Here is a 7118-nt window from a genome sequence, read left to right on the forward strand (position 1 = left end):
CTAAGTTACCATAATATCTGTAGGGAACCTGAGACAAAGCACTAACAGATGTTTACAGTCATAAATAAGGCAACTGAAAACACCTGAATGTTTTGAATGCATTGATTATAAAGAAAAGTAGAAGCAACTAGAAAAAAATGTAAGCTCTATAACAGGCATAGTTTGTTTTATCATTATGTTTGTATCTTGGAAAGGGGACAAAGAGGAAAAAACTGCATCATCTGTAGGAATTTAAAGATTTAATGAACTTCCACAGGGCCCTCACAACTAATCTGCAATGACATAGAAAGTTTGAATAACTTTCCCCTATAGTTTTCTACACTGCCTTTGCTGACACTATGAGGCCAGAAGCAAGGCACATGAAAAAGGTACCTACATTTATCTTTAATATCGGTACTCTGCATTAAAATTTTGTATGTGCCAATTCAAGATCCTTATTGTCTGCACAATCACAATAAGAAATGAGATGTTAATCTATTTAAATGTTTCAAAATATGCCATACACAGTTTGAGTCTTTCATTTCAAGTCTTTCAAGTTTAATTTTATGGAGTATTTCCAAGGAAACAGTATTTTGAACATGTTAAACCCAGGTTTCAGATTAATGCAGTTCTGCATAGAGAGGAAAAACCAAAAATAAATCAAGCAGTCATTTTGCATAGTGCTCTAAACTGTTACTCATGTAACATTCTGCTTGTGATTGCTCTCCTAGAAGGATCCCATTTACTGACATCCATCCCACTTTGAGGCTTCACCCTTTCATCTTGTGACACTTGTCCCCAAACACTAGAGCCTTTTTGGGAGCCATTCTGTCAGAAGAGAATAGGTACAATGAAAATAATATAATGTAAATATGAGCTACAGTAAAGTTATCATCTATACACTATATTTATGTGAATGAACAGAAGAAAGAAGTAAAAGATTTTTCAAGAAGCTAAGATCAATAAATTAAATATACTATTTTTAATTTCTAGCATACAACAACAAAACTTTTGTCACAGTTCCAGTATTTCTGACTAGTTAAACACAAACCTCAAACAATCTTATTACACATTTAGGTAATGTTCATTTCTGTCAATGTCTGGTCTCATACACTCAGGCAAAAAATTAACTACTACTACTGTTTAAGAAAAGACACACTTGCTGATTCAGGACCTGATCTCTTCTTGCAGCTGTACAATTCAAATGAAGACACTAATGAAAGAAGGATACTTCAGACCTTATCAGATTCTACTCTATACACAAGCACTCTGCTAATAATGCTGCAAGGCCTACTTATGTGTAAATAGAGACTAAGCAAGGTTTTGCATGTTGTTTTAACAAATGCTTGTTCTTGTAACAAATAGCTGCTGAAGACATATTAAAACTATAAAAATAGGTCTTAGGACTGCATAAAATTTTCAGACTGCATCAGTAAGGTACAAAACAAATACAAATCAACCAGCAACTGACAATGGTATATATTTTGTTTATTGGTTTAGGTTTCTGTTGAACAAGGACATGGGTATACTGGATGCTAAAGAAAAAGCCAACTTACTGCAACACAAATTGTAATAAAAAAGTATAGTTTGTGTTTGAAGAGCTACACATACATCCTCTAGAAGACAACAAAGCATTTGTATTTCACAAACATGATTCAAACACTCTAAAACAGTTCAGGCTCTACCACAGGCATAGGTGTCATGAAAACTCTAACTTAATTCTCATGGTATTTTTGTTTTGGATAGTTTTTCCTTTTTTATTTCACCACCTACTTCTTCACATACACAACACATACTACACAAGATACTGCCAAAACAACAGATGACTGTTGTATACCCAGTGTTAAAAACCAGCCATAGTGTAACAAGCATCTAAAGCCTTTTTCTTTTCGCTTTACCAAAAACATACTGATTACTTGCATGAACTGCTCTACTAACATTTTATTTTAGTGCACAACATTTAGCAGAACTTACACATGTGCTACAAAGCCTGGCCATGAAGATCTGCATCAGCACCACCACACCACAGACTAAACAATCCTGGTCAGACAAGTGTAAGCTCAGTGCAATCTGCTAAAAGAATTCAGCCTTTCTAAACTTAGTTTTCATTGATCCTTCTATATGGCTTGCCACATCCAATCCTTGCTTTCATTCTCCTTTAAAAAAAAATCTGAAATGTTCCAAGCCAGGTTGGATGGAGTGTTGGGCAGTCTGGTCAAGTGGAAGGTGGCCCTGCCCTTGGTGGTGGGGCTGGAACTGGACGATCTTTAAGGTCCCTTCCAACCCAAACCTTCTGTGAATCTGTGATTTTGCATTTTAAGCATACATCTTCCTCAGCTGTTCTAAAAGCACTGATGACTCTCTAGAAGTACATGGCATTACTATCATTTACCCATTCTTCTTAATTGTATTTAAAAATCAGTGGATAAGAATGGACAGAAATTCAAGACACTGAGGATAAAGATATTCTTCCCAGAAGCTCATTTTTCCTGGGAAAGAAACAGGTCTCTCCTGGTGAAAGATTTAAAAAGCCAAAAAGCTGTATTTAAACTAAAATTAATGAATATAAGCTAGTACTGTGACCAAAAGTAGCATTTCCAGTCCCTTTGTTCCAGATTCTGCTTTCTGCTCCTAGTTTTACTCTCTTTGCTGTCACAGCTACCCATAAAATAATACAAACAGCCACACCGAGGAACAAAACTGAATTAAAACTAACTCACTCTGGAGGTCAACTTTCGGAAAATGAGTTAGCCAATCAGGTTTACCATGAAGCTGACACAGTCACAAACTGGGAAAAGGGATATGAACTCAATGAGTGTTCAGAGATTGCTTCTTCTCTGGCTGTATTTTTTACTTATTTTAAGTTATAACTGGGCATTTCAACAGAGATGTAGACATAACTTACTGTTAGTTAATAATCCCCTTCCTACCATGCTTTCTAATCATCACCTTGGTACTGTTCCCTACATACCCATTACCCTTCTACTGTTACTGTCTCTAATCACTCACATAACCATCCACAACATTCCACATGAGCCAAACAAAGCAAAGCGAAAGAGAGTATAAAAGGAGAATATATATATAAAAATACAGACCCTTAGGCTACAAAAGACAACATGAAACTAAGAAAGAAAACTGAAGAAATAAAGAACAGCAGGAAATATTTACAAAGCAATATGACAGTTGGTTAGAACTTTCAGCAAGAATTCAAAAATATCTAGGATAATTATTTCATGTATCTGTACTGCAAGAGCACATTAGGACTCCTTGTGTCAAACACTTTACAAATACCAAGACAGATTCTGTTTGAATGACATTTCAACCTTACTACTTTTACTGAACTTAATTCTCACTTCCCTTTTTCTCATCCAGTACCATCAGTTACTGACCCTATCATACCACACGGAGGTATCAAAAAGCAACTTCACTCTTCATCTGCTCTGCAACACCGATTTCCAAGTACAGTTCTTCCTTACTAGTAAACCTGCTTTTATCACACTTCCTTCAGTGTGTTCATAATGCTCCCAAAGTTGAACTTCTGCGAAATTAACACATTACACACTTCCAAATTTCTACTCAAGCCAGTTACCCACCTAGATAAGTTAAAGAATTTAATGACCTAGGTCATTAGAGTGACAAAACCAATGCTGTGCTCAAACACAGACAGCCAGAAGAAGCCATGCTATATTCACACCCTAAACAAAAAAGAGCTGTGCTTCTTCAGAGTGGAATAATTTTTGCCCTGCTACTTTCAGATATGCAAGATCACATTCCAGGAGCAGCACCTTCAAGTGCTACAGTAGCATGAAAAATTTATCTCCTACAGCAGATTTTTAGTAAAGGTCTTTTGATTAATTCAGGCAAGTCATGCTACATAGAGCACAGAAGCAAGAGTGCTGTTAGACATACTCCTATAATATAGTACATGGTCTAAATACTTTAAGCTCAGTTTTTAAAAAAATTAAATAGAAGTAGTAAAGGCTACTACCTAAGGGAACTCCAAACAAACACCACTAAAGTATCCATTGACATTTATGAAAGTTGCAAGCTGTACTTCAGCTCACAGATAGATCTCTAAGTTGCCTTGGATAGTCTATGATTACCTTTAAACAGTACTATAAAACACAGTTCTACTGCTTCCACAGCTAGGCTTAGACCTTGAGAACACATAATTTTGCAACTAAAGCATTTTATAATTGACACTATTAGTTACAGGCTGGTCTACAGACATGGTCCTCCTGAACTCTCTTCCAATTACCAGATGACAAAAAGAAAAAAAAAAATGGTAAAAATGTACCTGGAGCAAGCCGGGTAAAACACAACAGGCAGTGAAAAAGAACCAATAAATCCAAACAGACACAAACTGGTATCTATAGCCCTATTTCTCTACATTAAATTCCCAGTTTACTTATTACAGAAAAATTTATTAGTTTGAATGCAAGGTTAACACTGAACTGTAAGAGATTCATCCTGCATCTCATCAAAACACCTCCTGGACCTGAGATACACATTTAACATCCAGTGAGGTGCCCACATGTTGACTCCTGGCTTTTATCAGCTAAGCTACATTGGGCTTTAGCTGTGTGTATACAGTATTTCCCAGCTACCATACTATCTTATGCAATGAAAAAATGAACATCTCAGCTCATTATGGAGCTCATGTTTCATAAAGTGACATTAAATGAAGGCCACAAGGCTGAAGCAAGGATGAGGCAGTATTAACTGAAAAAAGTACCCCCCATTTTCTATGCAGTCTCAGCAGGCAACTTTGCAAGTCCTAGCCATGTACAAAATCTCAAGTAACCATTTAAATACCAAACCTTGAAAAACTTTACTTAGTCATGTTTTCCTACTTTTGCAGCATTGCCTTGAGTGGCCAGCTGAGTCTGAGCTTGAAAGTACTAAAATCCAACACAAAGTATCTAAGGTGAAGTGTTAGAGGAGCTATATAAAATGACAAACCCACATAATGCCCACACTTTCTGAAATCCACCAATTCAAAAAAGCTACCTTCCAAACTAAGTAGGTAGAAACCTATTTCAAGAAAAGACACACCACTAGCAAAGTTACGGTGAGAACCTCTCCTTAAACCACAGCAGCAGGATAATTAAAAAAAAAAACTTCCTAAAATAAAAAAAACCCAAAACCAAATAAGCAATAAGCCTACACACACCCCCCCAAAAAATAAAGGTGCTCCTAAAATCGGTAGCAGAATGTTACTTGAAAAACTAATTTCTACACCCTCAATTTAAATATAATTCGGTCTTCACTAAGTGTAACAAAAGTAGCTATGGATGTAACTTTTTGATAGCAAAGAACTCTCCCAGCACTAACTTTTGAGAACATAAATAACAACAAACTCATAAACACCTCTACAAAGCTGCAGTGCTGTTGAGAGGCTATTCCTTCAAAATATCACTATGCAATACTATAAGGAAAACAAAGAAGTCTGAATACTGTTTCTGACTTACAGATGGCTTACAGGACTCTGAGCAAATGAAAGAAACAAACTGCAGCAAAAGAAAGAAAAGACAAAGGTACTGAATTTCATCCATAGCTCTTTTCTCTCAAGATTTATTTTCACAACAGGGCATAAGCACCTGCAACGTGCTTGTACAGTACCTAGAACAGGTCAGCCAGTCCTGACTAGAACCTTGAAGCAGAACCACAGAATGTACTACAGCATATTAGAAAGCAGTCCTACAGTGTATCAGAATTAACACACATCCTCTACCAAAAGCAGTGAAAGATGAAAAGGAATTAAAGTGCTCCAGCAAAGATTTCATTAGCACTTCAAGACTTTCCCAGGTGAGATTCTATCTGCCTCAGCAGACTTAAAAGCATGTATCACTTGTGCTTCAACAGATTCATAATTCAGATGGATTATGGGAAGCAGCAGCTTCTTATTCATCAATTCTTGTTCTTTCCATGAGGTGACAAATTCCTGGGCACTTGTTCAGAATACTCCCCTTTAGTGTTATTACTGTTCATCAACAAGTAGCCTTAAGAATAACTTTCTGTTTCAAAACTGGTATGACCTCCGTGAAAAGATCACACTGAGGAAATAAATTTGTCTGCTACACACCCTAAAAATTACACAGAAATCTTTAAATCCATATAGCCAAAACCCAACATCTTTAAAGGTAACAGCAGGATCAAACCAGTCGTTCAAACCCTAACTTTTCTGTCAAGAAAAAATGAGATGATATTTTGGTATTGATTGTGTACACTGATTTGTAGACAATGAACTCTCTTAAAAAAACCAAATATAAGAGTGCAACTTCTCAAGAATAAAGAATCAAGATCTATAAAGCGGTAAAATATGAAACTAAGTTTTGGTACCAAAGAGATCTGCTGACTGAAACATGATATGAGGCAGTATTTCAAGAAATAATTAATTAAGAATGCACTCTGCTTACCCATCTCTTCCCTTACTGACAATTTTAACTTCGAAATAGTATATTCCACAAGCTGCAGGTATAGGATGTGTAGCTCGAACAGAAGCAGCATCTTTTGGAGTTTTTCCATGACCTGAAAAACAAGAGCATTCAAAACACACAAAAAAGGCATTTTAGTTAATTGCAGGTGACTCAAAGGTATGCATACCAACTACTCAAAAGGCTTATGCAATGAGCAAACAACATACAATATTCTAATCAACCTGGTTTTTATGCTGAAGTATTTTGTTTCAACAATACATTTGCATTGTAAGCACCTGTATTGCAACTAAGAATGCTAAAAGAAGTCCTGGATATAGTAATCCAAAAAGGACCTAAAATTATTTGAAGGGAAACTAGGAAAAAGTTTCACCAATCTAAGTAACACCATTGACAAAAGGCTACCAGTGTTTGAAAGAACTGTATGATTTCTCAAATGCACAGGGCTTACTCATTTTTATAGACTGAAACATGATGTAAAAGAGTTTCATCTAACGCTTAGTACTTCTGAATCTACAGGTTAGTAAAAATACTTCAATTCTAATGTCCTCCAGAATAAAAATCAGTCATTATACAGAATGTACTACTCATAATTAATTTCCATGTAACAAATGTTGTTTCAGGACAGCATTAAGCCTTACAGCCTGCAACTGAGCTCATGCAGCTCCTACTCCTTTTTCTTATTAGGCTCACTATACATTA

At 36.0% G+C, this 7118-nt stretch overlaps 1 protein-coding gene across 1 annotated transcript in view; it reads right to left on the bottom strand.

Moving 5' to 3' along the window:
• RANBP9 (RAN binding protein 9) overlaps positions 1-6504 on the bottom strand; it is a 29516-nt gene extending 23012 nt beyond the window's left edge. The window contains exon 1 of the mRNA XM_033512035.1: positions 6399-6504. The gene's annotated coding sequence lies outside the window, so the exon portion shown is untranslated. The remainder of the gene's footprint in view (positions 1-6398) is intronic.
• Between the last annotated feature and the right edge of the window lie 614 nt (positions 6505-7118).

Source organism: Parus major, chromosome 2 (genome assembly GCF_001522545.3).
Source record: "Parus major isolate Abel chromosome 2, Parus_major1.1, whole genome shotgun sequence".
Lineage (NCBI taxonomy): Eukaryota > Metazoa > Chordata > Aves > Passeriformes > Paridae > Parus > Parus major.